A 23,562-nucleotide genomic window follows, 5' to 3' on the forward strand; every position below is an offset into this window, starting at 1 on the left:
ATCGGAATAAAGGTGCTTGTAGTAGTCTCAGGATGCTTTGTATTTCTGCGGTGTCTGTTGTAACTTCTCCTTTTTCATTTCTAATTTTATTGATTTGAGTCCTCTCCCTCTTTTTCTTGATGAGTCTGGCTAATGGTTTATCAATTTTGTTTATCTTCTCAAAGAACCAGCTTTTAGTTTTATTGATCTTTGCTATTGTTTTCTCTGTTTCTATTTCATTTATTTCTGCTCTGATCTCTATGATTTCTTTCCGTCTAGTAACTTTGGGTTTTGTTTGTTTTCTTTCTCTAGTTCCTATAGGTGTAAGGTTAGATTGTTTATTTGAGATGTTTCTTGTTTCTTGAGAAAGGACTGGATTGCTATAAACTTCCCTCTTAAAACTGCTTTTGCTGCATTCCATAGGTTTAGGATGGTAGTGTTTTCATTGTCATTTGTGTCTAGGTATTTTTTGATTTCCTCTTTGATTTCTTCAGTGATCTCTTAGTTATTTAGTAATGTATTGTTAAGCCTCCATGTGTTTGTGTTTTTAACATTTTTTCCCCTGTAATTGATTTCTAATCTCATAGCATGTGGTCAGAAAAGATGATTGATACGATTTCAATTTTCTTAAATTTACTGAGGCTTGATTTTTGACCAAAGATGTGATCTATCATGGAGAATGCTCTGTGCTCACTTGAGAAGAAAGTGTTATCTTCTGGTTTTGGATGGAATGTCCTATAAATATCAATTAAATCTATCTAGTCTGTTTTGTCATTTAAAGTTTGTTTTTCTTTATTATTTCTGTTTGGATGATCTGTCCATTGGTGTAAGCGAGGTGTTATAGTCCCCCACTATCACTGTGTTACTGTTGATTTCCTCTTTTATAGCTGTTAGCAGTTGCCTTATGTATTGAGGTGCTCCTATGTTGGGTGCATATATTATAATTGTTATATCTTCTTTTTGGATTGATCCCTTGATCATTATGTAGTGTCCTTCATTGTCTCTTGTAACATTCTTTATTTTAAAGTCTGTTTTATCTGATATGAGTATTGCTACTCCAGCTTTCTTTTGATTTACATTTGCATAGAATATCTTTTTCCATCCCCTCACTTTCAGTCTGTATGAGTCCCTAGGTCTGAAGTGGGTCTCTTGTAGACAGTATATAGATGGGTCTTGTTTTTGTATCCAACAGCAAGCCTGTGTCTTTTGGTTAGAGCATTTGATCCATTCACCTTCAAGGTAATTAACGATATGTATGTTCCTATTACCATTTTCTTAATTGTTTGGGGTTTGTTTTTGGAGGTCCTTTTCTTCTCTTGTGTTTCCCACTTAGAGAAGTTCCTTTAGCATTTGTTGTAGAGCTGGTTTGGTGGTGCTGAATTCTCTTAGCTTTTGCTTGTCTGTAAAGCTTTTGTATTCTCCATCGAATCTGAATGAGGTCCTTGCTGGGTAGAGTAATCTTGTTTGTAGTTTCCTCCCTTTCATCACTTTAAGTATATCATGCCACTCCCTTCTGGCTTGTAGAGTTTCTGCTGAGAAATCAGCTGTTAACCTTATTGGAGTTCCCTTGTATGTTATTTGTCATTTTTCCCTTGCTGCTTTCAATAATTTTTCTTTGTCTTTAATTTTGCCAATTTGATTTCTATGTGTCTCAGCATGTTTCTCCTTGGGTTTATCCTGTACGGGACTCTCTGCGCTTCCTGGACTTGGGTGGCTATTTCCTCTCCCATGTTAGGGAAGTTTTCGACTATAATCTCTTCACATGTTTTCTCTGGTCCTTTCTCTCTCTCTTCTCCTTCTGGGACCTCTATAATGCGAATGTTGTTGTGTTTAATGTTGTCCCAGAGGTCTCTTAGGCTGTCTTCAGTTCTTTTCATTCTTTTTTAAATTCTGTTCTGCAACAGTGGATTCCACCAATGTGTCTTCCAGGTCACTTATCTGTTCTTCTGCCTCAGTTATTCTGCTATTGATTCCTTCTAGTGTATTTTTCATTTCAGTTATTGTATTGTTCATCTCTGTTTGTTTTTTAATTCTTCTAGATCTTTGTTAAACATTTCTTGCATCTTCTCAATCTTTGCCTCCATTCTTTTCCCAAGGTCCTGGATCATCTTCACTATCATTATACTGAATTCTTCTTCTGGAAGATTCTCTACCTCCATTTCATTTAGTTGTTTTTCTGGGGTTTTATTTTGTTCCTTCAGCTGGTACATAGCCCTCTGCCTTTTCATCTTGTCTGTCTTTCTGTGAATGTGGTTTTTGTTCCCCAGGCTGCAGGATTGTAGTCCTTCTTGCTTCTGCTGTCTGCCCTCTCGTGGATGAGGCTATCTAAGAGGCTTGTGGAAGTTTCCTGATGGGAGGCACTGTTGGTGGGTAGAGCTGGCTGTTCCTCTGGTGGGCAGGGCTGGGCAGAACTTTAATCTGCTTGTCTGCTGGTGGGTGGGGCTGGGTTCCCTCCCTGTTGGTTGTTTGGCCTGAGGAGACCCAACACTGGAGCCTTCCCTGGGCTCTTTGGTGGGGCTAATGGCAGACTCTGGGAGGGCTCACGCCAAGGAGTACTTCCCAGAACTTCTGCTGCCAGTGTCCTTGTCCCTTGGTGAGCCACAGCTGCAGGAGACCCTCCAACACTAGCAGGTAGGTCTGGTTCAGTCACCCCTGGGGTCACTGCTCCTTCCCCTGGGTCCTGATGCACACACTACTTTGTGTGTGCCCTCCAAGTGTGGAGTCTCTGTTTCCCCCAGTGCTGCCAAAGTCCTGCAATCAAATCCCACTAGCCTTCAAATTCTGATTCCCTAGGAATTCTTCCTCTGTTGCCAGACTCCCAGGTTGGGAAGACTGATGTGTGGCTCATAACCTTCACTCCAGTGGGTGGACTTCTGTGATATAAGTGTTCTCCAGTTTGTGAGTCACCCACCCAGCAGTTATGGGGTTTGATTTTATTGTGACAGCGCCCTTGTACCATCTCATTGTGGCTTCTCCTTTGTCTTTTCTTGTGGGGTATCTTTTTTGGTGAGTTCCAGTGTCTTCCTGTCGATGATTGTTCAGCAGTTAGTTGTGATTCTGGTGTTCTCGATAGAGGGAGTGAGAGCATGTCCTGCTACTCCACCATCTTGAACCAATCTCTGGTATTTTATTCTTTTTGTTGCAATGGTAAATATGAGTGTTTCCTTAATTTCTCTTTCAGATTTTTCATCATTAGTGTATAGGAATGGCAGAGATTTCTCTGTATTAATCTTGTATCCTGCTACTCTACCAAATTCATTGATTAGCTCTGGTAGTTTTCTCGTAGCTTCTTTAGGATTCTCTATGTATAGTATTACATCATCTGCAAACAGTGACAGTTTTGCTTCTTCTTTTCTGATTTGGATTCCTTTTATTTCTTTTCCTTCTCTGATTGCTGTGGCTAAAACTTCCAAAACTGTGTTGAATAATAGTGTTGAAAGTGGGCAACCTTGTCTTGTTCCTGATCTTAATGGAAATGGTTTCAGTTTTTCACCATTGAGAACGATGTTGGCTGTGGATTTGTCATATATGGCCTTTATTGTGTTGAGGTAAGTTCCCTTTATGCCTACTTTCTGGAGGTTTTTTTAAAATCATAAATGGGTGTTGAATTTTGTTGAAAGCATTTTCTGCATCTATTGAGATGATCATATGGTTTTTATACTTCAGTTTGTTAATATGGTGTATCACATTGATTGATTTGTGTATATTGAAGAATCTTTGCATTCCTGGGATAAATCCCTCTTGATCATGGTGTATGATCCTTTTAATGTGTTGTTGGATTCTGTTTGCTGGTATTTTGTTGTGGATTTCTGCATCTGTCTTGATCAGTGATATTGGCCTCTAGTTTTGTTTTTTTGTGGCATCTTAGTCTGGTTTTGGTGTCGGGGTGATGGTGGTCTCATAGAATGAGGTTTGGAGTCTTTCTCCCTCTGCTATATTTTGGAAGAGTTTGAGAAGGATAGGTGTTAGTTCTTCTCTAAATGTTTGATAGAATTTGCCTGTGAAGCCATCTCAGCCTGGGCTTTTGTTTGTTGGAAGATTTTTAATCACAGTCTCAATTTCAGTGCTTGTGATTGGTCTGTTTATATTTTCTATTTCTTCCTGGTTCAGTCTCGGAAGGTTGTGCTTTTCTAAGTATTTGTCCATTTCTTCCACGTTGTCCATTTTATTGGCATATGGTTGCTGATAGTAATCTCTTTGTCCATTTCATTGGCATATAGTTGCTTGTAGTAATCGCTCATGATCCTTTGTATTTCTGTAATATCAGTTGTTACTTCTCCTTTTCCATTTCTAATTCTATTGATTTGAGTCTTCTCCCTTTTTTCTTGATGAGTCTGGCTAATGGTTTATCAATTTTGTTTTGTTTATCTTCTCAAAGAACTAGCTTTTACTTTTATTGCTCTTTGCTATTGTTTCCTTCATTTCTTTTTCATTTATTCCTGATCTGATCTTTATGATTTCTTCTGCTAACTTTGGGGGATTTTTGTTCTTCTTCCTCTAATTGCTTTAGGTGTAAATTTAGGTTGTTTATTTGAGATGTTTCTGGTTTCTTGAGGTAGGCTTGTATTGCTATAAACTTCCCTCTTAGAACTGCTTTTGCTGCATTCCATAGGTTTTGCATTGTCGGGTTTTCATTGTCATTTGTTTCCAGGTATTGTTTGATTTCTTCAGTGATCTCTTGGTTATTTAGTAGTGTAGTGTTTAGCCTCCATGTGTTTGTATTGTTTTAACAGATTTTTTCCCCTGTAATTGATATCTAGTCTCATAGAATTGTGGTTGGAAAAGATACTTGATACAATTTCAATTTTCTTAAGTTTGCAGAGGCTTGATTTGTGACCCAAAATATGATCTATCCTGGAGAATGTTCCATGAGCACTTGAGAAGAAAGTGTAATCTGCTGTTTTGGGTTGGAATGTCCTATAAATATCAATTAAGTCCATCTTGTTTAATGTGTCATTTAAAGCTTGTGTTTCCTTATTTATTTTCATTTTGGATAGTCTGTCCATTGGTGAAAGTGGGATGTTAAAGTCCCCTACTATGATTGTGTTACCATCAATTTCCCATTTTATGGCAGTCAGCATTTGCCTTATGTATGGAGATGCTTCTTTATTGAGTGAATAAATATTTACAATTGTTCTGTCTTCCTCTTGGATTGATCCCTTGATCATTATGTAGTGTCCTTCTTTGTCTCCTGTAATAGTCTTTGTTTTAAAGTCTATTTTGTCTGGTATGAGAATTGCTACTCCAGCTTCCTTTTGATTTCCATTTGCATGGAATATCTTTTTTCATCCCCCCACTTTCAGTCTGTATGTGTCCCTAGGTCTGAAATGGGTCTCTTGTAGACAGTACGTATACAGGTCTTGTTTCTGTATCCATTCAGCCAGTCTATGTCTTTTGGTTGGAGCATTTAATCCATTTTCATTTAAGGTAGTTATCGATATGTATGTTCCTATTACCATTTTCTCATTTGTTTTGGGTTTATTATTATAAGTCTTTTCCTTCTCTTGCGTTTCCTTCCTAGAGAAGTTCCTTTAGCATTTTTTGTAGAGCTTGTTTGAAGGTGCTGGATTCTCTTAGCTTTTGCTTGTCTGTAAAGGTTTTAATTTCTCCGTCGAATCTGAATGAGATCCTTGCTGGGTACAGTAATCTTGGTTGTAGGCTTTTCCCTTTCATCAGTTTAAATATGTCCTGCCACTCCCTTCTGGCTTGCAGAATTTCTGCTGAAAGATCAGCTGTTAACTTTATGGTGATTCCCTTGTATGGTAATTGTTGCTTTTCTCTTGCAATTTTATTATCTTTTCTTTGTATTTAATTTTTGACCATTTGATTAATATGTGTTGTGATGTGTTTCTCCTTGGATTTATACTTATGGGACTCTCTGGGCTTCCTGGACTTGACTATTTCCTTCCCCATATTAGGAAAGTTTTCAACTATAATCTCTTCAAATATTTTCTCAGTCCCTTTCTTTTTCTCTTCTTCTTCTGGGACCCCTATAATTCGAATGTTGGTGCACTTAATGTTGTCCCAGAGGTCTCTGAGACTGTCCTCAGTTCTTTTCACTCTTTTTTCTTTATTCTCCTCTGCAATAGTTATTTCAACTATTTTATCCTCCAGGTCATTTATCCGTTCTTCTGCCTCAGTTATTCTGCTAGTGATTCCTTCTGGAGAATTTTAAATTTCATTTATTGTGTTGTTCATCATTGTTTGCTTGCTCTTCAGTTCTTCTAGGTCCTTGTTAAACATTTCTTGTATTTTCTCCATTCTATTTCCAAGATTTTGGATCATCTTTACTGTCATTACTCTGAATTCTTTTTCAGGTAGACTGTGTATTTCCTCTTCATTTGTTAGGTCTGGTGGGTTTTTACCTTGCTCCTTCATCTGCTATGTGTTTTTCTGTCTTCTCATTTTGCTTATCTTACTGTGTTTGGGGTCTCCTTTTCTCAGGCTGCAGGTTCGTAGTTCCTTTTGTTTTTGGTGTCTGCCCCCAGTTCATAAGGTTCGTTCAGTGGGTTGTGTAGGCTTCCTGGTGGAGGGGACTGGTGCCTGTGTTCTGGTGGATGAGGCTGGATCTTGTCTTTCTGGTGGGCAGGACCACCTCCAATGGTGTGTTTTGGGGTGTCTGTGAACTTATTCTGATTTTAGGCAGCCTCTCTGCTAATGGATGGGGCTGTGTTCCTGTCTTGCTAGTTGTTTGGTATAGGGTGTCCGGCACTGTAGCTTTCTGGTCATTGAGTGGAACTGGGTCTTAGCGTTGAGATGGGGATCTCTGGGAGAGTTTTTGCTGTTTGATATTATGTGGGGCCAGAAGGTCTCTGGTGGACCAATTTCCTGAACTCAGCTCTCCCACCTCAGAGGCTCAGGCCTGACACCTGGCCAGAGCACCAAGACCCTGTCAGCCACACGGTCAGAAGAAAAGGAAGGGAGTGAGGGAGGGAGAGGAGAGAGAGAGAGAGAGAGAGGAAGGAAGGAAGAAAAAAAGAAAGAAACAAAGAAGTTATTAAAGTAGAAAGAAATTATTGAAAATAAAAATGTAATTAAAAAATGAAAGTGAGAAAGAAGAGAGCAACCAAACCAAAGAAACAAATCCACCAATGATAACAAGCACTAAAAACTATACTTAAAAAAAAAAAAAGGAGAGTCAGAACCCTAGGATAAATGGCAAAAGCAAAGATATACAGACAGAATCACACAAAGAAGCATACATATATCATCTACCAATGATAATAAGCTCTAAATACTAAACTAAGATAAACATAAAACCAAAAAAAAATTACACACAGAAAGCAAACCCCAAGTCTACAGTTGCTCCCAAAGTCCACCACTTCAATTTTGGGATGATTCTTTTTCTATTCAGGTATTCCAGAGATGCAGGTACATCAAGTTCATGGTAGAGGTTTAATCCATTGCTCCTGAGGCTGCTGGGAGAAATTTCCCTTTCTCTTCTTTGTTTGCACGGTTCCTGGGGTTCAGCTTTGTATTTGGCCTCGCCTTTGCATGTAGGTTGCCTGAGGGTGTCTGTTCTTCACTCAGACAGCACGGGGTTAAAGGAGCCGCTGATTCAGGGGCTCTGGCTCACTCAGGCTGGGGGGGAGGGAGGGGCAAAGAATGTGGGGTGAGCCTGGGGCGGCAGAGGCCAGCAGTTACATTGCAACAGCCTGAGGCGCATCGTGTGTTCTCCTGGGGAAGTTGTCCCTGGCTCACGAGACCAGGGACAGTGGCGTGCTGCACTGGCTCCCAGGAGGAGAGGTGTGGATAGTGACCTGTACTTGCACACAGGCTTCTTGGTGGCCACAGCAGCAGTCTTAGCATCTCATGCCCGTCTCTGGGGTCCACATTGATAGCCGCAGCTCATGCCCATCTCATTTAGATGGTGCTCTGAATCCCCTCTCCTCAAGCACCTCAAAACAATGGTCTCTTGCCTCCCCGGCAGGTCCAGAGTTTTTCCCAGACTCCCTCCTGGCTAGCTGTGGCACACTAGCCCCCTTCAGGCTGTGTTCACGCAGCCACCCCCAATCCGGTCCCTGGGGTCTGACCTCCGAAGAAGCCAGAGTCTCAGGTCCCAGCCCCCACCTGTCCTGGCAGGTGAGCAGACAAGCCTCTCAGGCTGGTGGGTGCTGGTCAGCACCGATCCTCTGTGCAGGAATCTCTCCTCTTTGCCTTATGCACACCTGTTGCTGTGCTGTCCTCCGTGGCTCTGAAGCTTCCCCCCCGCCACCCATCTCCACCAGTGAAGGGGCTTCCTAGTGTGTGGAAACTTTTTCTCCTTCACAGCTCCCTCCCAGAATCACAGGTCCCATCCCTATTCTTTTGTCTCTATTTCTTCTTTTTTCTTTTGCCCTATCCAGGTACATGGGGAGTTTCTTGCCTTTTGGGAAGTCTGAGGTCTTCTGCCAGATTTCAGTAGGTGTTCTGTAGGAGTTGTTCCACATGTAGATGCATTTCTGATGTAGTTGTGGATAGGAAGGTGATCTTCCCATCTTACTCCTCTGCCATTTCGAACGTCTCCTCTAAAGTTCCCTACTATTATTGTGTTACTGTCAAATTCTCCCTTTTTGTCAGTTAATATTTGCTTTATGTATTGAGGTGCTCCTATGTTGGGTGCATATATATTTACAATTGTTATGTCTTCTTCTTGGATTGACTTCTTGATCATTATGTTATGTCCTTCTTTGTCTCTTTTAAGTATCTAAAATTTACTTTGTATGAAACCAGTATTGCTACCCTAACTTTCTTCTGTTTCCATTTGTATGGACTACATTTTTCCATCCCCCCCCACTTTCAGTCAGTGTGTGTCTTTAGATCTGAAGTGTGTCTCTTGTAGACAGCATATATACAGGTCTTATTTTTGTATCCATTCAGGCACTCTCTCTTTTGACTGGAGCATTTTCTCCATTTACATTTAAATTAATTATTGATATGTATGTTCTTATTGCCATTTTGTTAATTGTTTGGGGGTTACTTTGTAGGTCTTTTTAGTTCCTTCTTTTTGTTTTCTTGTGGTCTGATGACTATCTTTAGTGTTATGTTTGGATTCATTTTACTTTTTTGTGTATGTATGTGTCTATTATAGATTTTGGTTTATGGTTACCATCAGGTTTATATGTAGCAATCTATATACCTATGTGATTATTTTAAGTTGCTATCTCTTAATTAAAAATGCCTATTAACAGCACTGCATTTGTACTCTCCTCCCCTCATGATTACTGTTTTGATACCATATTTTACATGTATTTCTTTTGTGTATCCCTGAATGGCTTATTGTGGATATAGATGATTTTTACTACATTTGTCTTTTAACCTTCTCACTAGGTTTTATTTTTTAGCTCTTTTTTAAAAAAAAAATATTTATTTAATTTATTTTTGGCTGCATTGGGTCTTTGTTGCTGCACGTGGTCTTTCTCTAGTTGCAGTGAGCAGGGGCTACTCTTCGTTGTGGTGCACGGGCTTCTCATTGTGGTGGCTTCTCTTGTTGCAGAGCATAGGCTCTAGATGTGCAGGTTTCAGTAGTTGTGGCTTGCGGGCTCTAGCGGGCAGGCTCAGTAGTTGTGGTGCACAGGCTTAGTTGCTCTATGGAATGTGGGATCTTCCCGGACCAGGGCTCGATCCCGTGTCTCCTGCATTGGCAGGCGGATTCTTAACCACTGCATCACTATGGAAGCCCCCTACTACGTTTTTATGTGGATGATTTCCTACCCTTACTATATGTTTGCCTTTACCAATAAGCTATTTATTCATTGCACAATTTTCATGTTTCTAGTTGTGGCCTTTTCTTTTTTGCTTACAGAATTTCCTTTAACATTTCTTATAAAGGTGGTTTGGTGGTTCTGAACTCTTTCAGCTTCTGCTTGTCTGTGAAACTTTTGATTTCTCCAACAAATCTGAACAAGAACCTTGCTGGTTAGAGTATTCTTGGTTGTAGGTATTTCCCCTTTCATCGCTTTGAATATATTGTGCCACTCCCTCTGGACTGCAGAATTTATGCTAAAAAGTCAACTGATAGCCTTATGGGAGTTCCCTTGTAAGTAACGTGTTGCTTTCCCCTTGCTACTGTGAATGTTCTCTCTTTAATTTTTGCCATTTTGATTACAGTGTGTCTTCAAGAGTTCCTCTGTGGGCAATCCTGTATGGGATGTTCTGCACTTCCAGAATTTGGATGTGTGTTTCCTACCCCAGGTTAGGGAAGTTTTTAGCCCTTGTGTCTTCAGTTATGTTCTCAGCCCTTTGTCTCTCTCTTCTTCTTCTGGGTCCTTTATAAGGCAAATATTAGTGTCCTTGATGTTGTTAAAGAGAAAAAAGAATTGTCCTCATTTCTTTTCCTTCCTTTCTCTTTTCAGTATCAGTAGTTTCCACTATTCTGTTTTCCTGCTCACTAATCCATTCCTCTGTATCACTTAGTCTACTGTTGATTCCTTCTAGTGTGTTTTTCATTTCCGTTATTTTATTCTTCATTTTTGGTTGTTCTTTATATTTTTAAGATGTTTATTATTTGCAGGTCAGGAATAGAGATGCAGACATAGAGAATGGACTGGTGGACACAGCAGGGAAGGGGAGGGTGGGACAAACTGGGAGAGTAGCATTGACCTATATACACTACCATGTGTAAAATAGATAGCTAGGGGGAAGCTTCTGTATAGCACAGGGAGCTCAGCTCAGTGTTCTGTGATGACCTAGAGGGATGGGATGGGAGGGTGGGAGGGAGGCTCAGGAGGGAGGGGATACATGTATACATATAGCTGATTCACTCTGTTGTACAGCAAAAACTAACACAACATTGTAAAGCAATTTATTCCCATCAAAAAATTTCTCACTTCTCTGTGCATCCATTCTTCTCACGAGTTCTTTGACCATCCTGTGATCACTACTCTGAACTCTTTCTTGGGTAGATTGCCTATCCCACTTCACTTAATTCTTATCTTGTTCCTTGGTTAAGAACATGTTCTTCTGTCACCTTATTTTGCCTAATTTGTTGTTCATATTTTTGTGTATCTCATAGGTGGGTTATGTTTGTTTCCCAGTGTTAGAGAAGTGACCTTTTGCAGGAGCCATCTTACGTGTCCAAGCACTGCACTCCCCTCTTGTCACCAGAGCTGTATGCTCTAGAGGTTTCCCCTATAATGGCTGCATGGGTCTTTCTGTTGTGGTGGGCTAACTATGTGGGTGGTCTGGTAGGCTTCGTTGGTCCCTGGTCTGGTTGGTTGCTGGGTACCACCTGTGCAGAGGCTTCTGGCTGGGTACTGGTTGTTAGGGCTGTGTCAGGAGGTGGCTCACTGCAGAACCCTGGGTGGGGCTAGTGCTGCATTACTCGTGGGTGGAGTGAGGGTCCAGGAAACCCCAGGGCTGTTGCCCACCCACTGTGGGTTAAGTCAGGTCCTGGAGTCTGGTTGCATGGCCCAGAGGTCCAGAACTTGTGCTGGATCATTGGTGGTGGGGCTGCTTTCTGACACAGCTGGCTGCAGGGCCTAGGGTATCTTGAACCTTCTGTTGCACTGCTAGTGTTTGGGTCAAGGGCCTAGCTGAACCTAGGGATGGATCTGGCCTGCTAGTGTGTGGGCTATGTCTGTAGGCTGTGTGGTTACAAGTTTCTTGCAGCTGGTGTCTGCCTGCCGGTGGGTGAAGCTGGGCCTAAACTAGAGCAGGCTTGTTGATTGGTGGCATTGGAGCCCAGCCAGTTCCAGGGCATGGTCTGGCCTCCTGATGGGTGTGTCAGAGCCACAGACTGCAGGGCTGTGGTTTTCTTGTGGTTGGTGTCCATTCCCTAATGGAGAGGCTGGTCCTGAGGCTAGACAGGCTCCCTGCAGTGTGTGTCTCAGTCCCATGGGATTCTGGTCATGGTTCCTGCCTACTGTTGGTTGGAGCTTGGTCCCAGGTTCTCTGGCTGGAGGGCCCTGAGAGTCTTGGGTTTAGTGCCTGTGCACTAGAGAGTGAGGTCGGGTCCTGGGCCCTCTGATGGGCAGGGCCATGTCCAGGGGTGACTGTGGGCTCACAGGGTCTTAAGGCAGTGGGTGGGGCTGTATCCATGCCATGTTAGTTTCTTGTCCTGAGGTGTCCCAGCACTGGGGCCTCCAAGCTGTTTGGTCAGGGCAGGGCTGGGAACTGAGGCTATAAGCTAGAGGGAGGATTCCCAAACAGCATTTTCCAGCACCAATGTCCACCGGGTAGAATGAGCTCCCCAAAATGGCTGCTGCCAGTATCTACGTCCCCAGGGTTAGATGCAGCTGCATCCTGCCACTCCAGGAGACTCTCCAAGATTAGCAAGTAGGTGACCAGGCTCTATCAAATTACTGCTTCTATCCTGGGTCCCAGAGCATGTCAGAGTTTTGTGTGTGCCCATTAAGAGTGAAGTGTCTGTTTCCCCCAACCCTCTGGGACTCCTGAAATTAAGCCCCATTGGCCTTCAAAGCCAAATCCTCTGGGGGCTCATCTTCTTGGCGCAGCCTCCCCAGGCTGAGGAGCCCACTGTGGGGCTTGGACCTTTCTCTCTTTTGAGAGAACCTTTGCAATTTAATTATCCTCCCATTTGTGAGTCGCCCGCCCTGGGGCTATGGGAGTTGACTATATCGCAACTCCATCACTACCACACACCTTGTCATTCCTTCTTTATATCTTTATTTGTAGAAGGTCTTTTCTGGTAGGTTTCAGTCTTTTCACTGATGTTTGTTCTGCAAATAATTGTGCTTTTGTTGTGCCTGTGAGAGGAGGTGAGATCAGGGTTTACCTACTCCATCATTTTCTGCCAGATCTCTAGTATCTTGTAGTTTTGATTTTTTTTTTTTTTGGCAGAGATTTAATCTTTGAACTTGTAGATTTCTCTGAAATGACCTAACAAATGGGAGTTTATAGTGAATTGTGTGGCATCATTATCTTGGCATGTTATAGAGGGGGGTTTTAATTAAAGTATAATTTATATACAAAATTATATCAATTTCTGGAATACAACACAATAATTCAACATTTGTATACACTGCAAAATGATTACCATAATTAGTCTAGTTACCACCTGTCACTATATAAATTGCAAAATAAATTTTTTTATTGAGAACTTTTAAGATTTACTTCTTAGCATCTTTTAAATTGGCAATAAAATAATTTTGACTACAGTCACCATACTATACATGTACGTCATTTTATAACTGGAAATTTGTAGCTGTTGACCCCATTCACCCATTTCACCAACCCCCTACCACCCCTCCCATCTGACAGTCATCAGTCTATTCTATGTATCTCTAAATTTTGTTTTATTTTGTGTTTTAAGTTCCATATATTAGTGAAATCAGGAAGTATTTGTCTTTCTCTGCCTTACTTCACTTAAACTAATAACCCTAAGAACCATCTGCTGTTACAAATGGCAACATTTTATTCTTTTTTATGGCTGAATAGTATTCCATTCTGTGTATGTATATATGTGTATGTACATATTCACACACACATATAAATCTTATATATATATATATCACATATATATATTATATATATCACATCTATCAATTCATCTATCAGTGGATGCTTAGGTTGTTTCCATATCTCAGCTATTGTAAATAATGCTATAGTGAAACTAGGGGTACCTATACATTTTCTTTTTTTTTTTTTTAAGGTGGTCTCACATAACATTTTATTTTAAATCACTTACTATAAGCAATACCCTGGGAATTGAGAATATATTAAGGGAGTCTAAAAAGCATGATTAACAGAATGAGGCAAAAGATATAAAAGAAAAGCATTATCAGGTGGCTGCTAATTTAGTTAGTGGATTTAATTTTTTTCATACTCTATCTTCTCCATTTTTTTTAACATCTTTATTGGGGTATAATTGCTTTACAATGGTGTGTTAGTTTCTGCTTTATAACAAAGTGAATCAGTTATACATATACATATGTTCCCATATCTCTTCCCTCTTGCGTCTCCCTCCCTCCCACCCTCCCTATCCCACCCCTCCAGGCGGTCACAAAGCACCGAGCCGATATCCCTGTGCCATGCGGCTGCTTCCCACTAGCTATCTATCTTACGTTTGTTAGTGTGTATATGTCCATGACTCTCTCTCGCCCTGTCACAGCTCACCCTTCCCCCTCCCCATATCCTCAAGTCCATTCTCCACTAGGTCTGTGTCTTTATTCCTGTCTTACCCCTAGGTTCTTCATGACATTTTTTTTCCTTAAATTCCATATATATGTGTTAGCATACGGTATTTGTCTTTTTCTTTCTGACTTACTTCACTCTGTATGACAGACTCTAGGTCTATCCATCTCATTACAAATAGCTCAATTTCGTTTCTTTTTATGGCTGAGTAATATTCCATTGTATATATGTGCCACACCTTCTTTATCCATTCATCTGATGATGGGCAATGTATTTAAATACATTGTATTGTATTTACAATAGCCCATCTCCGGGCTATTGTAAATAGAGCTGCAATGAACATTTTGGTACATGACCCTTTTTGAATTTTGGTTTTCTCAGGGTATATGCCCAGTAGTGGGATTGCTGGGTCATATGGTAGTTCTATTTTTAGTTTTTTAAGGAACCTCCATACTGTTCTCCATAGTGGCTGAACCACTTCACATTCCTACCAGCAGTGCAAGAGTGTTCCCTTTTCTCCACACCCTCTCCAGCATTTATTGTTTCTAGATTTTTTGATGATGGCCATTCTGACTGGTGTGAGATGATATCTCATTGTAGTTTTGATTTGCATTTCTCTAATGATTAATGATGTTGAGCATTCTTTCATGTGTTTGTGGGCAGTCTGTATATCTTCTTTGGAGAAATGTCTATTTAGGTCTTCTGCCCATTTTTGGATTGGATTGTTTGTTTTTTTGTTATTGAGCTGCATGAGCTGCTTGTAAATTTTGGAGATTAATCCTTTGTCAGTTGCTTCATTTGCAACTATTTTCTACCCAAAAGTAGAATTGCAGGATTGTATGGTAATTCTATTTTTAATTTTTCAAGGGATTTCCATACTGTTTTCCATAGTGGCTGCACCAATATACATTCCCACCAGCAGTGCACTAGGATTTCCTTTTATCCACATTCTCGTCAAGACTTGTGATTTCTTGTGCTTTTGTTAATAGCCATTCTGACAGATATGAGGTGATATCATATATATATATAGTGACATCCTTCCATCCCAGGCATGAATTCCACTTGATCATGGTGTATGATCATTTTAATTTGCTGTTGGATTTGGTTAGACATTTGCTGAGAATTTTTGTATTTATATTCATTAGGCATATCAGCCTATAGATTTTCTTGTAGTTTTCCTCATCTGGCTTTGGTGTCAGAGTAATGCTGTCCTCCTAAAACTTGCTCGGGCATGTTCCCTCATCCTCAGTTTATTTTTGTAAGAGATTCAGAATGATTGGTCTTAGTTATTTTTTTATTATTTTTTTATTTTTTGCGGCACGTGGGCCCCTCACTGCTGTGGCCTCTCCCGTCGCGGAGCACAGGCCCCAGATGTGCAGACCCAGCAGCCATGGCCCACGGGCCTAGCCGCTTCATGGCATGCGGGATCCCCCCAGACCGGGCCACAAACCCACGTCCCCCGCATCAGCAGGCGGACCCCCAACCACCGCGCCACCAAGGAAGCCCTCTTAGTTATTTTTTTAATATTTGGTAGAATTCAGTAGTGAAACCATCTGGTCTTGTGCTTTTCTTTGTTGGGAGGTTTGTGTTTATTAGTTTAATGTCCTGATTTATTATTGGTCTGTCAGACTTTCTATTTATGATTCAGTCTTGGTAGGCTTCAAGCTTCTGGGAATTTATTATAATTTATCTAATTTGTTGATGTGTAATTTGTTAATAATATACTCTTATGGCCCTTTGTATTTCTTTGATGTCTCATCTTTCATTCATCAGATTTTTTCACTTCTCTTTCTTTTTTCCTTGGTTAATCTAACTAAAGGTTTGTCAATTTGCTTTATTTTTTTAAAAACACCAACTCTTAGCTTGATTTATTTCTCTTTTTTTCTAGTCTCTTTATCCATCATTTATCCTCTCATCTTTGCTGTTTCCTTTCTTCTTCTAATTTTATGCATAATTTTTTCTACTTCCTTGATGTGTAAAGTTTGAAAACTTTGTTTCACTTTTTTTAATGTAAGGATAAGAACTACTTTTGATGTATCCCCTAAATTGTGGTATTCTGTATCAGTTTTTTTTTCTGTTTTTCTCAAGATTCTGTCTGATTTCTCTTTTAATTTCTACTTTGACCCATTGGTTATTCCAGAGTGTGTGTGTTTTTTGTTTGTTTGTTTGTTTTTGAGTGTGTCATTTCCATGTATTTGTAAATTTTTCCTGTTGATTTCTAGTTCCATATCATTGTGGTTGGAAAGCTATGAGATATGATTTTAATCTTAAACGCATTAAGATTAGCTTTGTGGCCCGGGAATGATATACCCTGGAGAATGTTTTATGTGACCTTGAGAAGAATGTGTTTTCTGGTGTTCTTGGATGGAAAGTTCTGTATATACCTCTTAGGTTCACTTTTCTAAAGTGTTACACAGATCATGCTTCTCTCATTAAATTTCTGTCTGGATGATCTATCCATGTTTAAAAGTCGGGTATTGAAGTACCCTACTATTACTTTTTCTCCCTATGGTTTTGTTAATATTTGCTTTAAATATTTACATGTTCCAGTGTTGGGTGCATATATATTTATACTTGTAATACTCTCTTGATTATTTGACCCCTTTTTCACTGTATAATAACATTCTTTGTCTCTTGTGACAGATTGATTGAAAATATATATTATCTGAAATAAGTATAGTTACTCCTGCTCTCTTGATTGCTGTTTGCATGGACTATCTTTTTCCATCCTCTCACTTTAACCTATATATGTCTTTAAAGTTAAAGTGAGTCTCTCTTATACAGCATATTTTAGGTTCTTTTTTAAAATTAATTCAACTATTTTGTGTCATTTAATTGGAGAATTTAGTCCATTAATGTTTAATTGTTGATAGGATTTATGATAACCCATTCATTTTTTTCTGTGTTGTTGTAGTTCCATTGTAAATTTATTTTTTGATGTAGTATGAAATCTTTATCTTTTGTGTAACCACAATAGGTTTTTTCCTTTGTAGTTTCCATGAAGCTAACATAAAATATCTTATATGTAAAATATATTTAATAACTAATCTTTAATTTTACAAAATAACTCATTTTATTTATACTTTACATATATATTTTCTCATTTTATGTGAACAATAAATTACCCCCAGAAACATATTTATGTGTATACACACACACACACACACACACATATAGAAATATATACATATTTATATATATACATTTTATAGACACATATGTGTATTGGTATATTTTTTCTCTCATGTAAGATTTATTATTCTATTTAAGGAAATAGTTTGATTTTCCTTTTCTTCAAATTTGTATCATCTATCTAAGGAGCTCCTGATAATTTTATTCATATAGGATTTTCACATGTATGCTGTTAGATTTATTTTTATTTTATTTTATACTTTTAAAATTGCAGCCTCCCTTTTAATATACTTTGTAACTGCTTGGAATGTATATATATAAACTATGTACTATATGCTTATGTTACAGCCTTTACAATATTTTATTGTCTTATTTTCTGTAACAATTTTCCATTGATTCTTTGCACTTACTAGGCATATATCCATATGATCTGCAAATGGAGATAATTTTAATCCTTCCTTTCCAATGGTAATCTTTTTACTAACACCTCAAACTGTTAAGTAAGTTAGGTGTTCATGTCTCCTAGTGATCTTTCTGATGGTTAGAGGAAATTAATCTATTACTTCTCTATAGGTGAACTAGTGTCAGGGGTATGTGACATTTCTTTGGGTACATATGCATTAATATCTTCTTTATTTTTATAATTATTACCTGTAGCATTCTTCCATGCTACTTTGTTTGCATCTATCAAATTGATCACATGCCTTTCCTAAATTTATAAACTGATTATATTTCCCAACAACCAAAACATTAGAGTCCTGGTATAGGATTCACTTAATCTTGCTATAAAGTATTTTCCTAAGTGAGTTTGACTAAGGTATTATTTATTTTTTCTTTAAGATTTATTGAGATATAATAGACATCCAGCATTGTATAAGTTTAAGATGTACAGCATGATGATTTGACTACCATACATTATGAAACAATTATCACAATCGGTGTAGTGAACATTCATCTCATAGAGATACAGAATTAAATAGCAAAGAAATTTTGTGATAACTCTTAGGATGTACTCTCTTAACAACTTTCATATGTAACAGAGAGCAATTTTCACATATAACATAAAGCAGTATTAATTATATTTATCATATTATATATTAAATCCCTAGTACTTATGTATCTTATAACTGGAAATGTGTAGCTTGTGGCTGCCTTCATCCAATTCCCCCTGCTACCTCACCCCGACTCTGGTAACCACAAATTGGATCTCTTTTTCTGTGAGTTTGTTTTTGAAGTATAATTGACCAACAACACTGGTAGTTCCAGTTGCCTGATGTAATGATTTGATATATCTATACTTTTCAAAATGATCAGCACAGTAAGTCTATGTATGATATGTCCCCATACAAATTCTAGCGTAGTAACTGGGGACAATCACCAGTCAATTCTATTATAGTAAGTGACTACATATCCAAAATTGTACACCATCTCATACCGTGACTGGTTTCTTTTGCATCTGGAAGTATGTACCTCTTGATCTCCCTCACCTATTTCTTTCCTCCTCCCACTGTCCTCTGACAACCACCTGTTTTTTCTCTGTATTTACAAATCTGGTTGGTTTTGTTGTTGCCGTTGTTACATGTTCATTTGTTTTCATTTCAGATTACATAAATAATTGAAATGATACAGTACTTTTCTTTCTCAGTCTGACTTATTTCATTTAGCATAATACCCTCTAGGTCTATTCATGTTGTCTCAAATGGCAAGATTTCATTCTTTTCTATGGCTGAGTAATATTCCACTGTGTGTGTATATAGCATGTATGTATTATATATAGTATATATTGTATATATTATATATATATATTATGTATATATGGTGTATGTATACATGTGTGTGTGTATATATACACACACATATATATATACCACTTCTTCTTTACACATTAATTGATTAATGGACATTTGGGTTGCTTCCATATCTTGACTATTGTAAATAATGCTGCAGTGATTGTATATATCTTTCCTAATTATTAATTATATATTTTTTCTTCAGATAAAAACCCCAAAGTGAAATTGCTGGAACATAGGGTAGAGCTACTTTTAATTGTTTTGACAAATCCCCATACTTTTTCCATAGTGGCTGAACCAATTTACTTCCCTCCAAAGTGCACAGTGGTTACCTTTCTCCCACATCATTGTCAACATATGGATTTCTTTTAGTTTTATTTCTTGTCTAATTGCTATGACTAGGACTTCCAATACTTGTTGATAAAAGTGGCAAGCATAGGTATCCTTCTCTTGTTCCTGATCTGAGAGAAAATCCTTTCAGCTTTTCACTGTTGAGTATAATATTAGTTGTGAATTTATCATATGTGGCCTTTATTAAATTAATTTATGTTGCCTCTTTACCCATACTGTTGACAATTTTTATCATAAATCAGTGTTGAATTCTTTCAAAAGCTTTTTCTGCATTTGATTTGATCATATGATTTTTATTTTTCAGTTAATTAATAGGGTAGATCATATAAGTTTGAACATATTTGCATCTATGTTCATCAGCGATATTGGCCTGTAGTTTACTTTTATGTGATATCTTTATCGTTTTGGTATCAAGGTGATGGTGGCCTTGAGGAATGATTTCAGAAGCATTCCTTCCTCTCCAATATTTTGAAATAGCTTGAGAAGTATAGGTTTAAAATGCTCTGTTTGGTAGAATTTACCTACAAAGTTGTTTGGACCTGGACTTTTGTTTGCTGGGCTTATTTAAATTATTATTACTTATTTAACTACATTACTGGTAATTGGTCTGCTCATATTTTCTACTCTTTCCTGATTCAGTCTTGGGAGATTTTATATTTATAGGAATTTGCCCATTTTTCCTAAGTTGTCCATTTTATTGGAGTATAAAATGTTCATGATAATCTCATAATCCTTCCTATTTCAATGGTATTATTTGAGACATTTTCTTTTCCAATTTTTTGGAATTGATTCATCTCTCTTTTTTTCTTGATGAGTCTAGTTAAAGTTTATCAATTTTATCTTTTAAAAGAACCAGGTCTTTTTTCGTTGATCTTTTCTATTTTTCTCTTACTCCTTCTTTCCGATCTGATCTTTATGATTTCTTTTCTTCTACTAACGTTAGGTTTTGTTTGTTCTTGTTTTCCTAGTAACTTAAGGTATAAGGTTAGGTATCACACTTCCTGACTTCAGATTATACACAATGCTACAGTAATCAAAAGAGAATTGTATTGCCACAAAAACAGAAACATAGACGAATGGAAGAGAATGGATAGTCCAGAAGGAACCCACACAATTATGGTCAATAAATCTACTACAAATGAGGTATATATACCTCATATATATACAATGGAGAAAAGACATTCTCTTCAATAAGTGGTGCTGGGAAACTGGAGACCTACAGGCAAAATAATGAGATTAGAACATTTCCTCTTGCTGTACACAAAGACAAACTCAAAATGGATTAAAGACCTAAATGAAATACCCCAAAATCCAAAACTCATATAATATACTCTAGGTCCATCCATGTTGTTGCACATGGCTGAGTAATTTTTATATTTTATGGCTGAGTAATATCCCATTATATATATGTGTGTGTATGATATATATATATATATATACACACATATATATGTGTGTGTGATATATATATGTGTGTGTGATATATCACATCTTTTTTATCCATTCATCTGTTGATGGACATCTAGGTCTCTTCCATATCTTGGCAATTGTAAATAATGCTGCTATAAATATTGGGGTGCACGTATCTTTTCAAATTGGTGTTTTCACTTTCTCTGAGTATATACCCAGCAGTGGAATTGTTTAATACAGTAGTTCTCCTTTTAGTTTTCTGACGACCTCCATAATATTTTCATAGTGGTTGTACCAATTTACAATCCCACTAACAATGCACTAGGGTTCCTAACATTTGCTGTCTGTAGACTTTTTTTTTAATTAATTAATTTTTTTGGCTGCTTTGGGTCTGTACTGTGTGCAGGCGTTCTCTAGTTGCGGCGAGTGAGGGCTACTCTTCATTGCGGTTCATGGGCTTCTTATTGCAGTGGCTTCTCTTGTTGCAGAGCACGGGCTGTAGGTGCATGGGCTTCAGTAGTTGTGGCATGCAGGCTCAGTAGTTGTGGCTCATGAGCTCTAGAGAGCAGGCTCAGTAGTTTGGCACACGAGCTTAGTTGCTCCATGGCATGTGGGATCTCCCTGGACCAGAGCTCGAACCCATGTCCCCTGCAGTGGCAGACACATTCTTAACCACTGCACTATCAGGGAAGCCCTAGACTTTTTGATGAGAGCCATCTTGACAGATGTGAGGTGATGTCTCATTCTGGTTTTGATTTGCATTTATCCAATGATTAGTGATGTTTAGCATTTTTTCATGTGCCTGTTGGCTATCTGTATATCTTCTGTGGAAAAATGTCTATTAAGTGTTGCTCTCCATTTTTCATCCTTTTGCGTTTGTTTTTTGTTACTGAGTGGATGAGCTCTTTATATAATTTGGATATTAACCCCTTCTCCATCATATCCTTGGCATATATTTTTCTCCCATTCTGTAGGTTACCTTTTCATTCTGTCTAACATTTCCTTTGCTCTGCAAAAGATTTTAAATTTAATTAGGTCCCATTTGTGTATTTTTGCTTTTATGTCTTTTTTTCCTTAGGAGACAGGTCTAAAAAAAAAGTGTTCCCATTTATGCCAAATAATTTTCAGCCTATGTTCTCTCCTAGGAGTTTTAGGGTTTGAGGTATTCCATTTAGGTCCTTAATCCATTTTGAGTTTGTCGTTGTGTACAGTGTGAGGAAATGTTCTATTCTCATTATTTTACTGGTAACTCTCCAGTTTTCCAAACACCACTTATTGAAGAGACTGTCTTTTCTGCATTGTATATTCTTGACTCTTTTGTAGTAGATTTATTGACCATAGGTGTGCAGGTTCCTTTCTGAGCTCTTTATTCTATTCCATTGATTTCTGTGTCTGTTTTTGTGATTATTGTAGCTTCGTATTCAGGGAGTGTGGTATCTCCACTTTGGTCGTTTTTCTCAGGATTGCTTAAGCAATGTGGGTATTTTGTGGTTCTCTATTACTTTTAGGATTATTTGTTCTGGTTCTGTGAAAAATGTCATGGGTATTTTTTAAATTTATTTTATTTATTTATTTTGGACTGCATTGGGTCTTTTTTGCTGTGTGAGGGCTTTTCTCTAGTTGCAGTGAGCGGGGGCCACTCTTCATTGTGGTGTGTGGGCTTCTCATTGCAGTGGCTTCTTTTGTTGCAGAACACAGGTTCTAGGCACACAGGGTTCAGTAGTTGTGGCTCGCCGGCTTAGTTGCTCCATGGCATGTGGGATCTTCCCGGAACAGGGCTCGAACCCATGTACCCTGCATTGGCAGGCGGATTCTTAACCACTGAGCCAGCAGAGAAGCCCTAATTTTTTTTTTTTTTTTTTGGCATGAATCATCATTCCCTTTACTAGATCTTTTTTTTTAAACATCTTTATTGGAGTATAATTGCTTTACAATGGTATGTTAGTTTCTGCTTTATAACAAAGTGAATCAGCTATACATATACATATATCCCCATATCTCCTCCCTCTTGCGTCTCCCTCCCACCCTCCCTAGCCCACCCCTCTAGGTGGTCACAAAGCACGGAGGTGATCTCCCTGTGCTATGTGGCTGCTTCCCACTAGCTAGCTATTTTACATTTGGTAGTGCATATATGTCCATGCCACTCTCTCACTTCATTTCCGTGTCCTCAAGTCCATTCTCTACGTCTGCATCTTTATTCCTGTCCTGCCACTAGGTTCTTGAAAACCATTTTTTTTTTAAGATTCCATATATATGTGTTAGCATATGGTATTTGTTTTTCTCTTTCTGACTTATTCACTCTGTATGACAGACTCTAGGTCCATCCACCTCACCACAAATAACTCAATTTCATTTCTTTTTATGGCTGAGTAATATTCCATTTATATATGTGCCACATCTTCTTTATCCATTCATCTGTCAATGGACATTTAGGTTGCTTCCATGTCCAGGCTATTGTAAATAGAGCTGCAATGAACATTGTGGTACATGCCTCTTTTTGAATTATGGTTTTCTCAGGGTATATGCCCAGTAGTGGGATTGCTGGGTCATATGGTAGTTCTATTTTTAGGTTTTTGAGGAACCTCCATACTATTCTCCATAGAGGCTGTATCAATTTACATTCCCACCAACAGTGCAAGAGGGTTCTCTCTTCTCCACACCCTCTCCAGCATTTATTGTTTGTAGATTTTTTGATGAGGACCACCCTGACTGGTGTGAGGTGATACCACATTGTAGTTTTGATTTGCATTTCTCTAATGATTAATGATGTTGAGCATCGTTTCATGTGTTTGTTGGCAATCTGTATATCTTCTTTCGAGAAATGTCT

General features: G+C 38.4%; 1 long non-coding RNA gene across 1 annotated transcript in view; it reads left to right on the forward strand.

Annotated features, from left to right (window-relative positions):
• Nucleotides 1-23,562, forward strand: part of LOC141277210 (uncharacterized) — a 120,739-nt gene that overhangs the window by 56,601 nt on the left and 40,576 nt on the right. The gene's annotated exons all lie outside the window — the stretch shown is intronic.

This window comes from Tursiops truncatus, chromosome 19, assembly GCF_011762595.2.
Source record: "Tursiops truncatus isolate mTurTru1 chromosome 19, mTurTru1.mat.Y, whole genome shotgun sequence".
Lineage (NCBI taxonomy): Eukaryota > Metazoa > Chordata > Mammalia > Artiodactyla > Delphinidae > Tursiops > Tursiops truncatus.